A 22,722-nucleotide genomic window follows, 5' to 3' on the forward strand; every position below is an offset into this window, starting at 1 on the left:
GAGCCTTGTCTGTGAGAAAGGGTTGTCTTTGAGAGAGCCTTGTCTATGAGAGAGGCTCATCAATGAGAAATATTAGTCAATGACAGGCTCATCTACAGGAGAGCCTCATTTACAGTAGAACTTTGTCTATGTGAAAGGCTCAACTATGAGAAAGCTTGTCAACGAAAAACTAGTCTACGAGAGCCTCATCTACGAGAAATACTCATCAATAACAGGCTTGTCTACGAGAAAGTTTCATCAACAGTAGGCCAGTTTACGAGAGTTGTGTCAATAAAAAGGCTCATCAATGACAGGTTTGTCTACAAGAGAGCCTCATCAACAAGCAGTCCTATCAGCGACAGCCTTGGCTACGAGATACTTGTCAACAATACTAGTCTATAAGAGCCTAGTCTATAAGGCAGCCTCATCTCGAGAGAGCCTCGCCTGTGGTAGAGCCTCATCTATAAGAATGACTCCTCAAATGAGGAAGACTCTTAAATGACTGCAGTGTTTACAAGTGTGCCATGCCTATGAGAGTGCCCTGTCTATGAGAGCTCCCTTGTCTATGAGAGTGCCTTTGTCTAGGAGAGTGCCTTTGTCTACGAGAGCACCTTGTCTATGAGAGAACCTTCTCTACGAGAGAGCCTTATCAACCAAAGAGCTTGTGCAGGTAAAGGGACGCTTATAAGACTAGTCTATGATGGAGGCTCATCAAGAAACAAGGCTAGTCAATGGCGCAGTTTATGTACTAGAACGCCCCATCAAATGACAGGATTGTCAACTAAGAGCTGTGTTTACGATGAGTGCTTGGTCCATATGAAAACCTGAAATGTAACAGGGAAGGTTGCCTTCTCTACAAGGATCCCTACTCCACAAGTAATCTTAATCTACAAATAGACCTTTTCAATAAAGGCCCTACTACAGCACTTCATGTATGACTGGCTTACTCTAACACAGGCTCTGTACTGTTGCGCAGTCCTGGCTAAAGTGCACAGACTTTCAGCCAGATGTAAAGGCAAAAGTGCTAGACATGCCATGTGAGGGGGACCAACCCATTGCTCCAAATAATTGATGAGGACATTAAAACTGACATGGCTACAGTAACATCACTTGCATCCCTTTGATCTAATGCATCTTTTGACCCTTTCAAGGAACGTCAGGTCGAACTACAACTTCAGTCAGGGGTGGCAAGCCCTATCAAAGAGGGTCATATTACGCACAGTGATACTACTCACAGGGGTATGTAAAGGCGTACCCTTATAAAAGGAATGATTACAAGGCAACACAAAGAAGGAGGCCACGAACAGCCTCCGAAAAGGGAGACAACAAAAACAGGCCCGTCTCGGGAAACCCCCTGTCCCAAACAATTCAACAATGGAGGTAAATAACCAAGGACAAATGGGTATTAGACATGATTCAAAATGGACACATCCTAGAATCCAACAAGGTTCCAACTCAAATGTCTTCAAGCACCCAACAACAGCCACATATTTGCATCTTGCAGGATGAAGTAAATAAGATGCTAATCAAACGGGCCATAGAAAAAGTTCCAAAAATTGAACGAGGAAAGGGGGCTTATTCCAGTTTCTTTGTCATGAGAAAACCAGACAAAACATGGAGACAATACTAGACTGGAGGGAGTTCAGCAAATACACCCCATCAAAAATTCAAGATGGTCACGTTGTTCGATGTCATAAGATGGGTGATTTCTTAGCATCACTAGACTTGAAAGTTGCATACTTCCATGTGCCAATTCACAACACCCACTGGCAATTCTTCAATGTGCACTTTAGTCAGCAACCATTATCAATGTGAAATCCTGCTTTTTCAGACTCCGGTCGGTGCCACAGACCTTAACAAGGTGCCCGGTGCCAGTGGCAGTGTACTTAAAGATGGAGGGGTACCACGTGTATCCCCTACTTCGACGACTGGTTGATAAAAGCGGCTACAAAACATGAAGCACAGGGCACAAGCAAACACGCTACGGACACCCTCAAGTGGCTAGGCTTCTTGATGAGCTATTCCAAATCATGTCTAAGATCGTATGCCTTCCTGGGGGCACAGTTCAACACCAACAGCAGCTGGGTCTGCCCTTTTGGGAAATGTCAGGCTCCACTCCGCATCTACTTATGGCATATCAGTGAGGAAATGTATGCAACTGCCGAGGACAATGTTGTCATACATTCCTCTAACCTCTCATTGCAGACTTCGTATGAGGCAGTGGTAGGAGTTTCTGGCAGACTGGTGGTCTCAAACAAGCTGAACATGGAGCGACAGGGTAAAAATCGCAACACTTCTAATCTCCCTCTTCGGTGGTGGGCCAAACCCCTTCAAATAACACCAGGCATGCCATTCCAGGACATCCAATTTCAACAAACAGTGGTGACAGACGTGTCTCTGACAAGATGGGACACTCATATGGGACATCCGTCTATCAAGTGTCAATGGACTACAGAAGAATCAAATGGGCATATTGACGTCCTACAACTAAGAAAACAGCAGACCAGTTCAACGCAGCAGTGAATCGAAGCCACAAGTAGCAGCTATCAAACGAACAACTCTACAAGGTACAAGGTGTTCAAACAATGGGTATCGCCTCTAATTGACCTCTTTGTGATCTGCACGAACAAAAGGTTTCTGAAATGGGCCAGCAGATATCCACAGGAAGGGTCTCGGGGAGACACCTTCACGCTATCATAGGAAGGGATGTTTACCTATGTGTTTCCCTGATACCAGTAATATGCAAAGACCTGCAAATTAGTGCAATGTACAGGAGAAAAACTATTCTAATATCCCTGGTGCGGCCGAGTCAAGCCTAGTATTCAGACCTTCTGCATCTAGCTCAAGACCAACCCATCTCCCCGGCGGAAAGCACTGCCCATATTAAATGCGTATCGTGGAAGATGTTTTTTCTACCAGCAGTAACGTCATTCAGGCGAACATCAAAAATCCAAGCTCTATCAATGAAAGAACCATACCTTCACTTCAAATCTAAGAAAGTAATTGTGAAAACAAATCCAAGCTTTATCCCAAAAGTACTTACAGGATTCCATTTACAATTGGAAATAGTGATACTGGCTTTCTTTGCTAATCCATCTACTCCATCAGAAAAGCGCGCACTTGTTGGACCTCTGCAAGAGCCTAAAGTTTTACCTGCTTTTTGTCACTTTTGGTCCTCCGAACAGAGGTCAACACATCTCTAAGTAGAGCATAGCCCGATGGGTTACGTCTGCTATTTCAAAATGCCATACAAAACTGACACCTACCAGGGTCAATTCGAGTTAATTCCACAATAGTGATGGGTACTTCGGCAGCGTTGTGGACAGGGGTCCCGCAGGCTAATATCTGCAAAGTGGCTACCTGGGCAGTGCCACACACCTTTGTGAAGCACTACTGCATGGAAGAGCTGAATGAGCTGGAAGCAAGAGTTGAGAAGAGTAGTATTGCAGCGCCTCTTTCAATGAGGTAGTCCTTTCTCCCCTTGCACCACCAGACCTTGTCTAATTTCTACTGCTATCTATTCTGTTCGAAGCATGTGAATCCATGAAAGATCCAATGCTGAAGAAGGAGTATGTTGCTTACCTGTAACTCCTGTTCTCCAGCATTGCTAACTTTTATGGATTCACATGCGCCCACCATCCACCCCAAGAAGAGTAAGGCTACAGCATAGGTAGCTCTCTGGAGTTAGAATCTGAAGATGCCCTCTAGGATAGAGCTATATACTCAACGTCCCGTTGGTTGCGACAGAATCCACCCAAAAGGACAGTGATATATTACAAAAGTGAACCAAACCTTTCTTTAAAATATTATTTATTTATTCTAATGTGATACAGTTTAAAATTAAAACTTTACACATTTAAACAAACAATACTATAGCGTATCAATCATTACACTTAATATAAGACATCAATTAATCACTTCATCGAATGACAAACTTTCCATATAAAACAATATTTGCCAATATCTTAATATAAAAACAGCAATTTATTTTTTTCAATTTCTTTTTTCAATCTTGGTTTCCCGATAGGTGCCAAGAAATTTGACCGAGCTCGGATACTTTCCATAAGAGCCAGGGTCAAGTCCTATTGGTTCCTCCTGCTATCCTTAGGTAGGCATTTGCTTTTCTGCGATAGCCCATATTCTGAAAAGAGCTATGTGTAGTTTAGGATTAAGGGTATTGATACAGTAGTACCAGAACTCATCAGACCCTATGTATTCCAAGATGTCTACATAACTCTTAAGATATTTTTTATAGTAGTTGGTCATTTTAGGGCATAAGGTTAGTACATGTCTAGCCCTCTCAAGGTTAGAGGACACACCACATATACTACAGGATTTTGCAGATTCTGGTAAGGTAGAGCTACGTGTTCGGGTCATTAATGTGCCAAGATGGTTAATTCGCATTAGCAGAATGAAACGTCTCAGTGCTACGAAGGGACACAGATTAAGATACTTTTGGCTCCTTTTGAAGGTGTAGAGTACATAAGTCACAAAAGTATAACTTTTCAAGGTCGCCAGGTGTGCGTAGTTATTTTGGCAATCCCATAAGGTTATAGTTTTTTGTAGATGGTGTATCATACTTTGGTTGTTTTGACCCCAACGCGGGGTCCAGCCACTTGCCTCAGAAAGAGTTTTTATACCTGTCACAAGAAACCTTTCATTTAGCATGAGATACTGAATCTTTAGTCCAATTGGCATATCTAATCGTGCTGTTTAATTTCTGCCTTTCTGCAATCAGTTCATCATGAAACCAAGTCTGATGAGGATCTTTATGAAACAATCGAAAAGTGTATGTGTATGTGTTATGCTATGTTCTAGGAGTATCAATGCCTAGAATATGGAACACTGTATATTCATGTGGAATGTACCTATTGAACCCAGTTCCAGTGACAGCAGTTGAAGTTGTGTAGCTGGAAGGAGGAAGAGCTGTGCTCGGGGTCTTATTATGTGACTTAAATAAACCATTTCTAAAGCAGGTTTCATACTTCGCATCAATTGTGATGAGTTTATCGTGAAGTAGATGACTCTCAGAGCATAAAGCTTTGTTCCATGCTCTGGAACACCCTTTCCATCCTGAAGGAAGAGTTTGGTGTGGTGGCCAACAACATCCATACAGAAGGATATCTACTGCTGTGCATTCCAGGAAATTGTGGAGGCCCAGCCTCAGCGGGAAGAGGAGCGTATGTCCAGCCGCACTTTGACAGGAGCTTGTGGGGACCACAACAAGTGCGAGCTCTCCAATCAGAGATGAGGTCAGTTCCAGCGCAACACTTGTGTCGAGGAGAGTGCCGCGATACGTTCATCACGTTCAGGCCATACCAGCATTTAATCCCACTAACAGAGTGAGATTGTGTGTGTGCGCTTATCTCCATTGTGTTGTGTGGTTGTAGTCACTGAAGGGAAAAGGACCCTAATGTGCTTATCAAAATAAAGAAAAAAAAGAAAAGAACCCTAAGACGTGGTAATACGTGCCACCATTTTGTTTATTCAAAGATTGCTGTGACAACACATCGACAGAGCTATACATAGAAAGAAAGGCGTTCAGTTTGATATATGTGGTTGCTGTAAATACCGCCTCGAAAGAGCATCAAGACAAGCTTGGATGTGTGGATTCCCCTCATAGTACATAAAGGATTATTGTGTACATGATATAAACAAAGAGATAATCAAAAAGGGGCTTAAACACAGTTCTTGAAGAATCAAAATAAAATGGCAATGCCCGGTGTGCCTGGTCCCCCTACCTTTATGGCTTCTCCTGGCCCAGTCAAAATAAAATGCAGCCAATGGGAAAAAAGGATTTATACATTATATAAAGGCTGCTTGTGGAAATTCATTTTCCAGTGATTTGAAGCTCTCTCAATTACACACTTTCTCGGCTATGAAGGCCAATGCATTTATGATACACTGCCCCCATTTGTGGGTGATGGTGGAGTGGTGAATGAATTGGATAGAGCTCTTCATAAATTGGATTTGCATTTTTGTCCTAAACAAGTATAATTTTGCTTTTGAATCAAAACTGTTCTACACAACAGATGTGTTAACACAAGAATGTTCTTTGGGTTTTGAAGTAGCCACCATGCCTGACACCATTGGAATAGAAGGACGCATATCCTCACTGCTATGCTCTATGGTTGGTATGACGGTAGGAAAGGTTGGAAGGACACTTACATCTATAGGTAGATTGGAGGGTGAACGAGGCTGCGAGTCAAGTGGAACACTTAACTGTGTCGGGTAAAGACCTGTGCACTTCACCAGAGAGATGGTGCGTCTTGACTTAGTTAAATAATTCAATTCAAAGTCATTCATCCGAGCTACTATGAAGTCGTATTGTTTGGACTGCTGTGTGATCTTCGCATCCAATGTTTCAAACAGTTTAGTTAAAAACATGATGGCCATATTCATGGCATTCAAGGTTATTTCTAATAATGGAACACCGTTTTTTTTGGTTGGGGGAGTAGGTACAAAGGAAGGAACATGAGGTAAAAAAGATGCTTGTACTCTACTCGGCCGTTAGAATGATGGCGATATATCAGCAGAGACATGTGATGGGTGTTCAAACAAGCTAGGAGATTGATAAAGGCTGATGTCAACAGCCGCTACTTCCTTTCTTACAGGTGATAGAACCAAGTCTGCATTCTCAATAGAAGGAACATCAAGCACATTGTTGAATAATGCATCTGGAGGAACAACAGAATTTAAATTACTATGAGAATTAGAGAGGTCAATAACCACTGGTAACGGACTTGAACTTGATCATATATGAGAATGTGTCACTTGCAAATTACCTTGAGAAATCAAATCAACCATTGGAATGACAGCAGGCAATGAAGTACAGGATTCTGTATCATAGTCATGATTTGAGTGTCAGAAAAAGACACGTTAGCAGTAGGTTCATTGCAACACTCAGATATAGATATATTGTTAATTACATTTGGTAGAATTGAAGCACTAACCACCGTGGGGCTGCAGTTGCTGACTGAATCACACCGCGGCAAACAAAACTCACGGATATCACCCGCTGCGATTCTTTTGTCTGGAGCGGGGAAGGGTTGGCCACTTCATTTCCTCTTGAGAGCGATGGTGGGCGACGGCTTATACGGAGTAGATTTTAGCAATACAGAAGCACGGGTCACTCCCACGTGTGACAGCATACCAGACTTTAAAGTATAAAAGATGTTTTGCATCAATAGGTTCCTTAGGTCGTGATGTTGCAAGGTGATTCAGCCAGAACTGTCTAGCAATCGACTCCTGAAGAGTAAGGTTAATTGAACAAGTCACGGGACAGTACTCACTCAGTTGATGTCAGGTATCAAAATCCCGGGGTAGCAAACCTTGTGATAAGGTATCAAAATCGTGCAACCTTCAGCTCAACTGGGAGTCAAAAATAAAAATTTTAAGTGTCTGACTACACAGGTAGAAATAGACAGGTAGGCGGAATATAACCACTTGTTGTAAACCTCCATTTGTCGCGTCACGTTACGCTGTGCAGCTAAAGCAGCTTAACAGCCTAACAGCGACTTATGAAGCGGACTTGCTGAAGCGCGCACGCATGAAGCATGCGCTTGCTGTTCAAATAGGCTTCTGGGGGAAAGGCGCGGAGTTAACCACTCCCGCACCTAGAACAAAAGAAATATATGTGTTTAGCTTATTTTAAGTTCTTTTTCAAGTCAAGTACTGCAATGCAGCACAACGTTGGGGTTTTCCAGGAGACTATTGTTCATACCAAGCAAAGTTTATAGTTGGTTTTCAAGAGTCCTCGGTCACAGAGTAAATGTCCACAGCACTTCCCAGCAGTAACACCTACTTACGAAGCGGAATTGTTGAAGCGCGCATGCATGAAGCACGCGCTCGCTGTTCAAATAGGCTTCTGGGGGAAAGGGATGGAGTTAACCACTCCCGCACCAAGCTAAATTTATAGTTGGTTTTCAAGAGTCCTCGATCGCAGTGTAAACGTCCACAGTACTTCCCAGCAGTAACAGCGATTTATGAAGCGGATTTGCTGAAGCGCACGCACAAGTATCATTTTGGAAAGATACAATTTTGGTGTACGTCTACAAGAACAAGGGCTGAGTGTGGAAAAGTATGTAACGGCTCTTCGCCATCTGGCTTTATCCTGCAAATTTAGAGATTCATTTGATGAACATATTCAGGATCAATTTATAATCCACTGCAATAGCTATAAGATCAGAGAGGAATTGTGGTTGAAAGACAAACCTAAATTGGATGAAGTGTTTGACATTGCTATAAGTGTGGAGCATTCTATGGCTTGTGTGGCGAAACTAACTGAGAACGACAATAAAGAGACAAAGGTCGAGATCCTAAAGGCGGAGGATGTTAAACAAAAGAAGGTCAGGGAGAAAGTGGCAACCAAAGGGAATGTAGACAATAAGAATTTTCGTGATCGAGGCCAGAGAATAGAAGAGCATTTATGTTTCTGCTGTGCCAGTAATTTGCATTTTGCCGGATCAGCGTCATGTCCTGGGCATAAAGTAATATGTGCGAAGTGCAAGAGGAAGGGGCAACTGTTGTAAGAATTTTATGTTCAACCAAAGAAAAGTGCCATATGCAACAGAGGAGGAGGATCAGGGATCGTCAGATGGAGACTGTCACATAGAAAATATTACAGTTATTGTTATTCAAGGTGTGAATGGGGAAGAGTGTGAACATCCTTATGCCCTGATATCTGTGAATGGAAAGGAAATTATCCTTGGCGACCTCAACCTAGGACTCAAAGACCCAGGCGACAAACAAGCACAAGCTATAGCCACCATGCTCAATGAACATGGGCTCTCCCAAAAAGTCCTCACCCCTACCCACCCCTACCCTACCCGACCGTTGACTGGGTAGCCACCTCAAATTGCCCAACCAGAATTACAAAAATTACACCCCAAACCTGGACCGACCACTTCTTGATTGAATTTAACCTAACACTCAATAAAGAAGTAAACGAAGAAAAAATAATGGCACCCCCTCTCCCTATCAGATCAAGACAAAAACATCACAACTAATAACATCCTACCCTGCCTCCTTCCAGTGATTAATGCCTTACCAAGCAATTCTAACCCAGACACATTGGTTGACCACTATAATGAAGCTACGACTAAGATCTTGGACTCCATCGCCCCACTTAAGAACTGTAAGAGCAAACAACAAGCTCACCTGAACACTTGGTTCACCCCTCACCTAAAAGAACTGAGATTGGAAACTAGAATCCCCTGTACCCCCACCGGACAATCAACCTAAAGATAAACAATGGTGTAGCAACATTCAAAATGCCTTAACAAATAAAATAAAAACATTGCAAACCAAAATTGCGTTAAAAAGAGCCTCACTCCCACCTACGGAAAACCCTACTGTACCCCCTCCTAGCAACAAACCGGATTTAGCACCATTCAGCTTCTCCAACATCTCTATTCAAGAAACAGAAAAAAATATTGCCTCACTAAAGCCTTCAAATTGCAAAGGCGACAGCTGCCCTGCCCAAATATTCAAGGACGCAGCCAGAGATCTAGCTCCCTTTATCACCAAACTCATTAACGCTTCCTTTATGTCAAGTACTGTCCCAACTAGCTTAAAGGAATCTTGGGTCCTACCCCTTCTTAAAAAAGAAACCTTGAGCCCCTGGCTCAACGGATTCGCCTTAACTCCAGAATTAAAGGCCTCCAAGTAGGCCCTTCCCAACATAAAATTGCGCTATATGCGGACGATGTGATGCTGACCATTACAGACACCTCTCAGTCATTGAGGGCCGCCCTGGCAGAAATCCACAGATTTGGAAGGGTCTCGGGATTTTCCATCAACTATGTGAAATCAGCAGCCTTGGGAATAGGCCTGGAAAGGGGAGATAAGGAGTCCTTTGGTATCCACTGCTCGATTCCATTAAGCGAAAAGGCAATCCCCTACCTTGGGGTCCAGATCCCTGCCTGCCCTGAAGACACCTACCGGATGAACTTCCCGACTCTGTTCAAGACCCTGGAAAAGGATCTGGATCGCTGGCTTTCACAGGAAATTTCGTTAATAGGTCGCATAGCGGTCTGTAAGATGAATCTCTTACCACATTTCCTCTACACCTGCTCCGCCCTCCCCACTATATTTCCCCGCCCTCCGCTTCAGCGACTGCAGAGAAAGATGTTGTCGTGATAAGCTGCTAAGCGCTTGCAGTAACCTGCATTTGCACTAACCCACTGAGCTATCTTGTGTGTATTAGAGCCTATTCGAAGCGTGGAGGAAAATGCTGACATCAACCAGGACTCTCGAACTGGGTGAGCCTGCATGCTTGCAAGGGGTTAATTGCGAAGGCCTTTTCTGAAGACACAAAACATCTAGCATTTGCAAGAGGCTCTATGCAGCCCTTGGGAGCCAGGCACAGCTTTGCTCGTCTTCGCTCTGCGAGTTAGGTGCACTGATAAGGCAAGAATGTCTGATCTTTTCAAAACACAGTGCCCAAAGCCTGGGAGCCAAGACTGGCTGTTTCCAGTCTTGTAACTTTCCAAGCAAAAAACATGTTTACTGCCGGGAAGGGAGAGCCTAGAAGCTTCTCGAAGAGCTGACACGTCATGATGATTGACGTGCAGCTCCTAATAAGAGAACTATACTTGGACCAGGGAAGGGGGGACTCATCCTGGGCTGTTGGAAAGACGCGCGTATCAAGAAGAACAGTGCCTGGACGACCAGCTGTGCACTATCAGGGCCGAGACTCCTACCATCACATCCCCGCTCTGGTGTAGGACTGTGGGGGCTTGGCCAGTCCTCCCCTCCTCTTCTGAGGAGTGCCGGGCACCTGTAGCGGCGAGAGTCCTGGGTGTGATCAGATCGTACCTTCATCTACATTTCATTAGGAGCGTAAGACCAAATAATTGCATATTCATCTGTGATTGATAATTGGCATTATATAGCTTGCACTTTTTAGTTCCACATTATTATAAATTGCTGCTTAGTTTTCATTAGCCACTGTAGATAATAAATGCAAGCATCATATATTCTGTGTGATTGGTTTTTTCCAGACTGAGATCATCGTGCGTCTTAAACCTTATTTGTGTGGGAAGGTAATTAGGAGTGATTTACTTTGCACAAAGGGCTGGATCCCAGGGAGGTGCGGGTACTGCTTATCACTACATTTGGCGCTGTGAGCAGGGTTTACGAGCACGATGCCATTCTGGAAAAAACATGCAAAAGATGAATGCAATGGGGAAGATAGTGCACTCTGTCACATTCCAGGATGGCCGGCATCAAATGCTTGGTCGGGTGTGGCAGATATTTTGCATCAGTACTCGGCACCGAGGGCATGGGACATGCTTGAAAATGATGTTTCCCCGGCTGTAATTAGTAAGTGCTTGGAGAGTTTACCGCTTGAGAGATGCAGAAGGGAGCTAAAGGCAGCATGAAACATAGGCTGGTTATTCCTGCAGGCGCTCAGAAAGGTGCATGAGAATGAATTGCTTAAAGATGCGCAGATTCGCAAATTAACAGATGAGATTTCCCTGCTCCAAGAGCAACAAATTATTATGAGACAGACCCTTGAATCGTCCGTTAAACGGGCTGATCAGATGGAGGACAGGTGTGCCTCTTTAGCTGTGTGTGTAGCCACGCACAGGGCGCAGACAGCAGCGGGGCAATCCGTCAAAGATAAGGATTTGCGCGCTAATTAGGAAAGATAACTGGGACCCAAATGTATGGTCGGGTGAAGTCAGTGATAGTGAAACTGAGCAAGCATATGACTGGAATGAGTCTGTTGAAATTAGACTTGCTGAATTAAATTGTTCTGATGAAGAGGAGCTGGAATGTGCTCCAAAGAAATGTGTTTATCCAGCGCGGCCGTTAATCACTAACAAGTCAAAAGGCCAAGCTGGCGGTGCAAATATTCAGAAAACAAGATTTGTCCGCGAATATACACAGACAGAGCTTTTAGAGATTGCTAAGTTATTTAGACAGAAGCCAGGTGAAGCACTTCTGAGATGGTTCCTTCGCCTCTGGGACACGGGTGCCGATAGTATCTTCTTAACCCCAGAGGAACTGTTAAAGATGGGTTCACTCACTACTAATGTGATGTTGGGACAGATAGTGCGCGGTGCGCTCGGACAGCAAGGTTCTCATTCCTTGTTTAATTGGCTTCAGACTGCCTTAATGACTCTGTATGGGAATCCAATGGATATGGAAGAGAGTTGGGGTGGTTGGCAATCACTAACTGAAGCAACAGATCAGTTTAGAGAGATGGGTTTGCAGTGTGCACTGTACAGTGCAAATTTTGCAGGGCCTAACATGGAGTTGTTTACAGCTGGCATGCGCGCACGTTTGTTAAGAAATGCACCGAGTCACATGAAGGGCGCATTGCTTTCATTGCTGGGTCCAGCGCAGGGCAAAGCCATTGGTGAAGTGGCACTTCTGTTAGGGCAATTAGAAGGGCTGGATGTGCGTAAAGCAGCGCGCCTAGTGGCTGCAAACAATGATTCAGAGAAAAAGCGTGGTAAAAATGTAAAGTCTAAAGAGAAAGCTGATACTGTCGAGATCACACGCAGACAAATGTGGGTGGACCTGCTAAAAGCAGGAATTCCAAGGGAAGAGATAGATGGTAAACCCACATCTGTGCTGCTTGAGAAATGGAAAAAATTAAAAAGACAGGGATTGGAAAAAACTAAGCCCTCTGCACCCTCTGAAGAGGAGGTGTTGAAGCCCAAAGTGCGAGCAAAAGGTTACCCTGATTTGGCAAAGGACAAGTGGGAGGTCCCAGACCCCATTTTTGATTGAAGGGCTGGCTCTGTCTTTGAGGTACGGTTAATAAAGAGAACTAGTCCCAGAGACAGACACCCTTTTGTGCCACTTACCTTGTACTTGGATGAGAAAGTAAAACATGTTTTGGCTCTACTAGACACAGGAGCTGAGGTAACCATTCTGAATGGCAATCCCAGTAAATTATCTGGTCCCAGAGTTTTGGTCAATGGTTATGGGGGAGCAGAAACTGTTGCAAAAGCCTTTAATGTAAAAATGTCAATTGGCGAGGGATTGCCTTTCACAGCAAATGTTTTGATTGCAGATATACCGGAGTACATCCTTGGCATGGATGTGTTGTTGGGCAAAAGTGTGACTACAGATTTAGGCGAATTTGTTTTTGGCAATCGAAAAATCCATGTGAGAGTTATTTACCCCGTTGTGGTTGAAACAGTACCGGTTGCCAGGAGGACATAAAGAGATTGGTGAAACTATTGAGTCATTGGTGAAAGCTGGCATAATGAGGCCGGCAGTCAGTCCATTCAACTCGCCGATCTGGCCTGTCCGCCGCCCGGATGGGGCATGGCGTCTGACAATTGATTACCGCATTTTGAACAAGAAGGTGCCGCCCGTAGCTGCTGCGGTGCCAGACATCATCACCCTGATTGAAAACCTTACGAGAGAACTGGGTGAATGGCATGTGGTCCTTGACCTGGCCAATGCATTTTTCTCCATTGATATTGACACGGAATCACAAGACCAATTTGCTATCACTTGGGGAGACAGACAATTTACCTTTACTAAATTGCCCCAGGGATATGTGCATAGTCCCACTCTGTGTCATGGATTAATTGCCAGAGACTTAAAGATGGTGCAATTGGATAATGTATTTATTGCTCATTACATTGATGACATCATGCTGACCAGTGTTGAGAAAGAACATGTACAAAACGCTGCTGAAAAGTTGATCACACACATGCAAAATCGGGGGTGGGCCATAAATCCCAAAAAGGTACAGGGGCCTGCTCAAGAGGTGAAATTTCTAGGTGCAATCTGGTCTGGGTCAGTTAAGAAAATTCCTGACCCGGTAATTGATATGGTTCAGCAGATGGCTCCACCAACAGATAAAAAAGAGGCACAACGATTCATTGGGTTAATGGGGTTTTGGAGAAATCACATACCTCATTTAAGCCTGATACTGAAACCCATTTACAAAGTCACCAGAAAAAAACATGACTTTACATGGGGCCTAGAGCAACAGACTTCCTTCCAACAGGCTAAAGACGCATTGCAAAATTACATCACGCTGGGGCCCCTGACAAAAACTGATCCTTTTGAATTGGAAATTCTTGTCTACAATGACGTGGCTGTGTGGAGCTTGTGGCAAAAGCAAGGACAAAAAAGAGTGCCACAGGGGTTCTGGTCAAGGAAACTCACAGATCCTATGACAAGATATACTCCGCTTGAGAAACAAGTTGCTGCAGTGTAGTGGGCTCTAGTTGAAACTGAAAGAATCACAGGCGAGCAACCAGTGACAATTTGCACAGAAATTCCAATCATGGGCTGGGTGCGTGACACTGCTGCAAATGGGAAAAGTGGCAGAGCACAAGACGCCACTCATGTCAAATGGAAATGGTATTTACAGCAACGTGCGAAAGCTGGCCGCACAGGGGTTTCCAGACTGCAAGAACAAATGCTGGAGGCGGTAGATCTGGAAGCGATGCCTGAACCAAACACCCCTGTGGCGTTGCCAGAATCTCCCTTCAAAGTCGCACCCGCCTATGATACATTGACAGAAGAAGAACAAAAGTCTGCATGGTTCACGGACGGCACCGCAAAGTATGATAAAGGGCAAAGACACTGGCAAGCTGTCGCATTCCAGCCCCACCGAGAAACACTGCTAATGAGAGAAGGTGTGGGGGGATCAAGTCAGTATGCTGAACTGCAGGCAGTGGCCTCTGTGATTGAACAGGTGAAGGAAACAGAGACTGCATACATATACACAGACAGTTGGGCCACATATCAAGGCCTGACACATTGGGCACCGGCATGGAGAAGAGATGGTTGGCAGATCAAGAACACACCGATCTGGGGAGGGCCAGACATCTGGGAAGAGATGTGGTGCAAAGGTGAGAGGTGCAAAATCTGCATTGGGCATGTCGATGCACACATGCCCCCTGACACCTCACTGGCTGCCCTGTTCAACAATGAAGTGGACCAAATGGAAAAGATTCGCCCAGTGACAACACCGCAAGAAGCTGAGGTGCTGCAAGGGATGGCGGATTGGGCACACCAAACCTCAGGGCATCTAGGGCAAACAGGAACTTATCAATGGGCAAAAAAGAGACAATTGCCCATTACCATGGATCAAGCCATACAAGCTGCCTCCCAATGTTCCGTGTGCAGTGAAGTGAAGCACTACCCTCTGGAGAGGAAGCCTCAAGGCCCTTTGAGAAGAGGTGAAAGAGCTGCTAGCGTATGGTAAGTTGACTATATTGGCCCTTTACCGCCCGAGAATGGAAAGCATTATGTGTTGACCATGGTAGACACATACTCTGGACTGCTGTTAGCTTATCCAGTCGCCCATGCAGATCAACGGGCTACCTTGCAAGGCATGGAATACCTCATCAGACACTATGGCATCCCGGATGAAATCCAATCAGACCAAGGCAGCCATTTCGCTGGACACAATGTGCAAGACTGGGCACTAGAGCAAGGCATAAAATGGACACTGCACATCAGCCGATACCCAGAATCCTCTGCTCTGGTGGAACATAGCAATGGGCTGCTCAAGCAACAAATAAAGAAGCTGACTAAGACTCACACTCTCAAGGGGTGGTCCAAACATCTGGCACAAGCACTGTTTGAACTGAACAATCGTCCACTGGGAAATCGCCAGACACCCTTTGTGAGACTGACAAGTGCGAAAGTGGAATCTACAAAGACTCTTGTTGTGTGGAAAACCGACAAAGAAGCTAAGCTGCCTGTGCAAGCGACTGCAGGCAGCATTGGACTTGATCTATCTACCTGTGAAGATGATGTTATACCGGCGGGGCAAACCAAATCCATCTCGCTGGGTATTGGCATCAAATTGCCGGCTGGCACTTATGGTCGCATTGCTGCACGATCCAGCCTGGCAAAACAAGGCATTGACATATTGGGAGGTGTGATTGTTCCTGATTATAGAGGGACTGTTTCGGTACTTTTACATAATGCTGGTGCATCTGCAGTACCATTAACCAAATATGACCGAATTGCACAATTGATTTGTGAACAAGCAGTTGTCCCCCTAGTAGTAGAAAGCAAGCAATCCCCAGACACTACATTGAGGGGGGAAGGAGGCTTTGGTAGCACGGGAAAAAAGGTGTGGGTGGACCATCCTAACAAAAAGCCTGAGGCTGGGGAAGTGTTAAGTCAAGGTGTTGGAAGTACTTATGTTGTACTTTTGCATAATTCTGATGTGCCTGTTTATATTCCCGCTACTAGGCTCACACCACGAACGTAGAGCAGTATGAAGGGGATGGGACTTGCCTTGCTGTGGGTGCTCCTGGCCTGCCAAACCAACGCTTTCTCTGTAAAGAGTGGGTTATTGCAAGACACTACATGGACTCTGAGAAACGCATGCACTACACCTGATGCTCCAGTCCTGCGTGATAACTACAACCGCACCGTAACCTGTGAGAAAAGCGTTACAAATGAGTATCCACATGGAACTGCAAGAGTTCTAGATTGGCACATTGTCGGACACCTTTTATCACTAACTCATATGACTGGCGCTTATGAAATCTTAGGTCCAAAGGTTTCAGTGAATGGATCAAATAATTTGGTTGATGTTTCATGTTTCTTTTGCCCCAAGAACTGCAATGAGTATACTCGCCAAGATTTTCTGGACTATAACTTGACCAAATGCCTTTCATACAATTGTACGTTGAAACAGCCTCTACCAGATGGTAGTATGGTGTTTGTATCAAAAACCAATATTGTATATGGTAGGCATCCCACTTGGAGGATGGTGTTTTTCAAATCACACAAAGTAGAAACTGTGAACATGCTAGATTTTCCAGTAGTAAGACAACATTTAAATTGCAGACATGTGATGCACGCTTCCATCATTTCAGAGGTACACTTAGACATAGACTTGTCACGGGGCAATGTCTCCTTAGTACTACCAAGCTGCTATAAATGGAGTCGATTTCTATGGCCCATCACCAAATTGCGCGTAGCTAGGGGTTTAAATTCATTGATTGAGGGTGCAGCGGGAGTGGGAACGGGGGCTTTAAATGCTTTTGACATAGAAACTGTGCGCAACATGTTAGCCACTATGGGTTCTGATGCCAGCGGCGCTATAAAACTTCTGGCCCAGTGGGGCCCATTGATAAGTCCTACCCTGCGCAACACTGCTACAAGTATTGGCAACCATTGGAAGTGGCAGAATTTCAGCTATGAAGACATTTTCTCTGCCATAGGACATGTCAACAAAACTGCTAAAGACACACGATGCATTTTATGGCAAACTTTGCTAAATCAGCAGGTGTTGGCTTTCCGCTCCGAATGGGGGCGACTATCTTCAACACACTGGCACACAGAGCTACAGTTACCAGCAAACATATGGATTAAGCCGCTTGCTTTTGATTGCATGAATAACACCTGCCATGCGTTAATGCAAGTTAGTAGGACCGCTTATGCTCTAGAAATATGGTGCCCTTTTATAGTATTGCCTATGAAAATCAATGGTTCCTGGTGGGTTCCGCAAATATGAGGGGAATGGTTAGACAGCCAAAACTACACCATCCACAGTCACACCTGCATGCCCTGGGATCAGGGGTGGGTGTGTCCCCTAACTGGGAGGGTTCCGGACCCATGCATACATCCCGTAGCAGGGGAGTACACCTGGATGCAATACCACATAAATGGGACTGACATCTTCCAGATAGATCAGCATAAAGCTTGCGTAGTTACTAATCATTCCTTGCTTATTAACAATTATAGGTTATTAGGGAATCCTCAAGTATTTTGCAAAGATCAAGTTGTGACTATCTTAGACATTGTTACTCATATCCTATATTCTTTAACCCAGTGGTCTCACACTACTCTGCATGCTGAGCTCACGCATTTGCTTAACTGGACTCTATCCTATGGAGTGATTACTGCCCGGCTTCAAGCTATTAGACAGTTTTCTCAAACTGCTTGGAAAGATTTCCAGACGCTAGCTACCTCAGTTATTTCTGCAGAGTACAAGCTAATAATAGACAGAAACCAATTGATCAAAACTGCTGACCATCTGCAATCAGTTACTACTCACCGCTGGTGGGATATATTCACTGGATGGTCTCCCTCCTCCACTAAGCTGCTTAATATAATACTGCACCCATTGCTGTGGTTGCTGATTTCCCTAATATTCATACTTATCGTCTTCATTGGGCTCTTGCGCAGAATGTCTTTCCTTTATACTAGAATGACTGCGCTAGAGAAACGCTTAATTGGCCTACAGCACACTGTGCATGCTTCCAGATCATGGAACTGAGTCAGCATTTTCAGGCCTCACTTCGAAAGGGGTGGAATGTCGTGATAAGCTGCTAGGCGCTTGCAGTAACCTGCATTTGCACTAACCCACTGAGCTATCTTGTGTGTATTAGAGCCTATTCGAAGCGTGGAGGAAAATGCTGACATCAACCAGGACTCTCGAACTGGGTGAGCCTGCATGCTTGCAAGGGGTTAATTGCGAAGGCCTTTTCTGAAGAAATAAAACATCTAGCATTTGCAAGAGGCTCTATGCAGCCCTTGGGAGCCAGGCACAGCTTTGCTCGTCTTCGCTCTGCGAGTCAGGTGCACTGATAAGGCAAGAATGTCTGATCTTTTCAAAACACAGTGCCCGAAGCCTGGGAGCCAAGACTGGCTGTTTCCAGTCTTGTAACTTTCCAAGCAAAAAACATGTTTACTGCTGGGAAGGGAGAGCCTAGAAGCTTCTCGAAGAGCTGACACGTCATGATGATTGACGTGCAGCTCCTAATAAGAGAACTATACTTGGACCAGGGAAGGGGGGACTCATCCTGGGCTGTTGGAAAGACGCGCGTATCAAGAAGAACAGTGCCTGGACGACCAGCTGTGCACTATCAGGGCCGAGACTCCTAACATCACATCCCCGCTCTGGTGTAGGACGGTGGGGGCTTGGCCAGTCCTCCCCTCATCTTCTGAGGAGTGCCGGGCACCTGTAGCGGCGAGGGTCCTGGGTGTGATCAGATCGTACCTTCATCTACATTTCATTAGGAGCGTAAGACCAAATAATTGCATATTCATCTGTGATTGATAATTGGCATTATATAGCTTGCACTTTCTATTTCCACATTATTATAAATTGCTGCTTAGTTTTCATTAGCCACTGTAGATAATAAATGCAAGCATCATATATTCTGTGTGATTGGCTTTTTTCCAGACTGAGATCATCGTGCGTCTTAAACCTTATTTGTGTGGGAAGGTAATTAGGCGTGATTTACTTTGCACAAAGTGCTGGATCCCAGCGAGGTGCGGGTACTGCTTATCACTACAGATGTTTAGCTTCATTTGGAGGGGGAAGAGGTCACGTATTCCACAGAGAACCATGCTATGCACTCCAATCCAGGGAGGCCTCGGGGTCCCCGACCTTCATAGGTATCAGATGGAGGCGCAAATAGCTCATACTCGAGCCTGGACCATCTCGTCAGCGCGCCCCAAATGAATGGACGTAGAACAGTCCCGATTACCCCTTCCCCTCCACTTCCTGTTGTACCTGACAGCCTCATTGCGACGGGCATGGCCATCCCTCCTATCGTCGACTAAACAGACACTAAAAGCATGGGATTGGGCACGCAAATCCAGAGGCATCCCAAGAGACCTGAGCCCAGCCGCCCCAGTGTTCCACAACCCGGCCTTCTCACCTGGGGCCACTCCCTCAAACTTTAAAAACTGGATCGCCGGGGGCCTCGATTCCTTAAGCCAGCTATTCGAAGGTCCTCAGCCGCTGACCCATAGTAAAAGCACCTTTGGCCTGACTGAGACCGATAGATACTCTTATATCCAAATCAGACATTGGTGTTCGCATCCCCAGACCCGCATGGCAGCCACGCGAGAACTAGATGCCCTCGAGTTAACGGCCGCTGATCCACCGAGCCGAGGGTGAATTTCCACTCTATACAAATTATTGCAGACAGATTTGCTCGCTGTCAAAGCGACTTATATGACACAGTGGGAAACGGAGCTGGGACATTTGATTCAAGATCAATCATGAGCCGATATTTGGGCGTGGACACATTCGTCCTCTGTTTGTGTGATGAATCGGGAATGCGCGCACAAACTCCTGCTTAGATGGTATTACCCACCCCTTCGACTATATCATTTCAATCAGTCCCTGAGCCCGCTATGCTGGCGCTGTTGCGGCATGGTGGGCTCCTACCTACATATGTGATGGTCATGCCCAGTGGTGACAAACTTCTGGTCCCAGTGCATAGCTACCATAGCAGACATTACTCAGACCACGTTATCACTGGAACTGGAACCAATCCTACTGGGGATCCCGATCCCAGGCATATACCCAAGATCTGGCAAGCGGGCGACTCTCATAACGCAATTGCTCTTAGCTGCAAAAATCACAGTGGCCCGGACTTGGAAATCCCCAGAGGGCCCCCTACTGATCTTATGGTGGCTGAAGCTTTGGGACATCTTCATTGTGGAAAAACTCATAGCGGCAAATAGAGGCACCTTCACCACTTCACAGACATTTGGTCACCACTGATAGACTATGACCAGCGCTTCCCAGCCCTGACATACAAACCACGCTCGTTGATGAATGCCCAACGAGCGGAGGACAGGGACCTCGCACAATGAGCGGAGGACCAAGACCCAGAAGGCAACCGGACTGGGGAAGAAAGGACGGACAATTAGGAGAGGATGAATATGACTTGAAATGTAGTATATGTCGAATGATTGTAATGTAACGTTTGCCTGTGTTCTGCTAAAAAAATAAACAAGTTAAAAAAACAACAAAAACAAATAACCTTAGACCCATCCATTCCAACAAATTACAGACCTATTACCACTGTCCCTTTACTCCTGAAGATAATTGACAGAGTGGCCTACTCACAAATTCAAAAATATCTTGAAACTAACCAACTACTAGGCTCTCGCCAATCAGGATTCAGACCCCAACATGGCACAGAGACCACCCTAATAGATCTTAAAGCCCAAATTGATGAACTTAACGATAAAGGAAACACAGCTATGCTACTCCTCCTTGATCTGTCGGCGGCTTTGCCTTGGTGGACCATGCAGTTTTATGCAAACACCTAGCATTGGCCGCTCACCTTTCAAGTGAAGCTATAACCTGGGTCCAATCATGTCTTGATAACAGAAGCATGAGAGTCTTCTCCACGGCAGCCTCTGCAGACCCAGTCATAACAACATTGAGTTCCCCAAGGCTCATGCGTATCGCCCACCATGTATAATATCTTCACTAAGCCTCTATTTGATAAATTGGACAGGCTGGGTATCACCTACACAAATTATACAGATGATACCCAGATCCTTATCCCCCTTACGGGCAAATTCACATCAGACACAGCCTTAGTGAATGAAATCTACATCCTCATTCAGGCATGGATGGCAACCCAAGGCCTCTGCCTGAATGACGATAAAAACAGAGATCCTAATCCTTGCCTCAGCAAACAATTTAAAAAAACTTAATGACCACTACAATACCTTCAACATCGAAGACAATATAATTACAGTGGCCAAAGAAGCGAAGACGTTAGGTTTTTACCTGGATTCCACACACTCCCTAAAAAAACAAGTAAATTCCCTAGCCTTATACACGGCTTACACCGGCAAACTCATCAAAGCATGCAGACCCTTCCTCTCATCAGCTAGCTGTATCATCCTAGCCAATGCTTTCGTCCTCTCTAAGTTAGAATACTGCAATGCACTTTATGCAGGAGCTAATAAATATATCACAAACTACAAACACTGCAAAACAATGCGCTCAGAACGGCACTGAACCTCCCCTCCAGAGAGCACATTTCCAATGTCAGAAGAAACTACAATTGGCTAAAAATCACTGACCGGATCCTCCTCAAAATGGTCACTTTAACCTTCAAATGCTGAAATAACGCAGCACCACCATACCTGAAGGAAAGAATAACCAGAAAACCCTCTACACGCCCAACTAGAACAGTCAGTTCCTACTGTCTCCAAATTCCCAGATTCCACCTACAAAAAACAGGTGGAAATAGCTTCCCAGTAAAAGCAGCTCAGCAATGCAATGCGCTATCAGTCGAGTTAAGAAGAGACCAATACTATAACAGCTTCAGGCGCAACACCCGCAACTGGCTACAGCACAAAGACCAATAAACCATAGCCACATATGCTCGCTCTGCTCGCTCTCTCCTCTTGTTCAATCAGCAATCATGCACTACGTTTATTACCCATGCACATGTACATATCTATAACTATGCAAATTGTACTTATTACTGTAACTATCCATGCACATGTATATACCTGTAACTATGTAAACTGTAACTTTTTATGCACCTGTATATACCTATCTATGCAAATGTAACCAAGCTTTAAGTAATCTTGCTATGTTTTGCGCCCAGCTACCTAAGGGTTCAGGGCGCCCTATAAATAATAAACAAACAAACAAACAAAACAAAAAGTATCGATGATGGCCGATTCTGGAGCAAAAATATCTATCATGTCTAAAGAAGTATTTGAACATGTTGTTGGTGGTGATCTGAGGAATGTGTTGGAGCCTAATGTGATTTTGGGTAGATATAAGCTTGGGAAGATTGAGTTATTGGGATATTTTGCCCAATTTGAGTTTAAAGGAAGGTCTGCCCAAGGAAAGGTGTATATAACAAAGAAAGGAGCATCCTGGGCGTTTCTGATACCCATTCCCATGTACTTCAAACCACACTATCTGACATGGGTTTTCATCAACACATCACAACACCTACCAATGACCATGGGAGGACACTGGACTGGGTTCTTACGCATAACCTTGCCCTGGAA

This window comes from Ambystoma mexicanum, chromosome 3q (assembly GCF_040938575.1).
Source record: "Ambystoma mexicanum isolate Mex_15411 chromosome 3q, UKY_AmexF1_1, whole genome shotgun sequence".
Lineage (NCBI taxonomy): Eukaryota > Metazoa > Chordata > Amphibia > Caudata > Ambystomatidae > Ambystoma > Ambystoma mexicanum.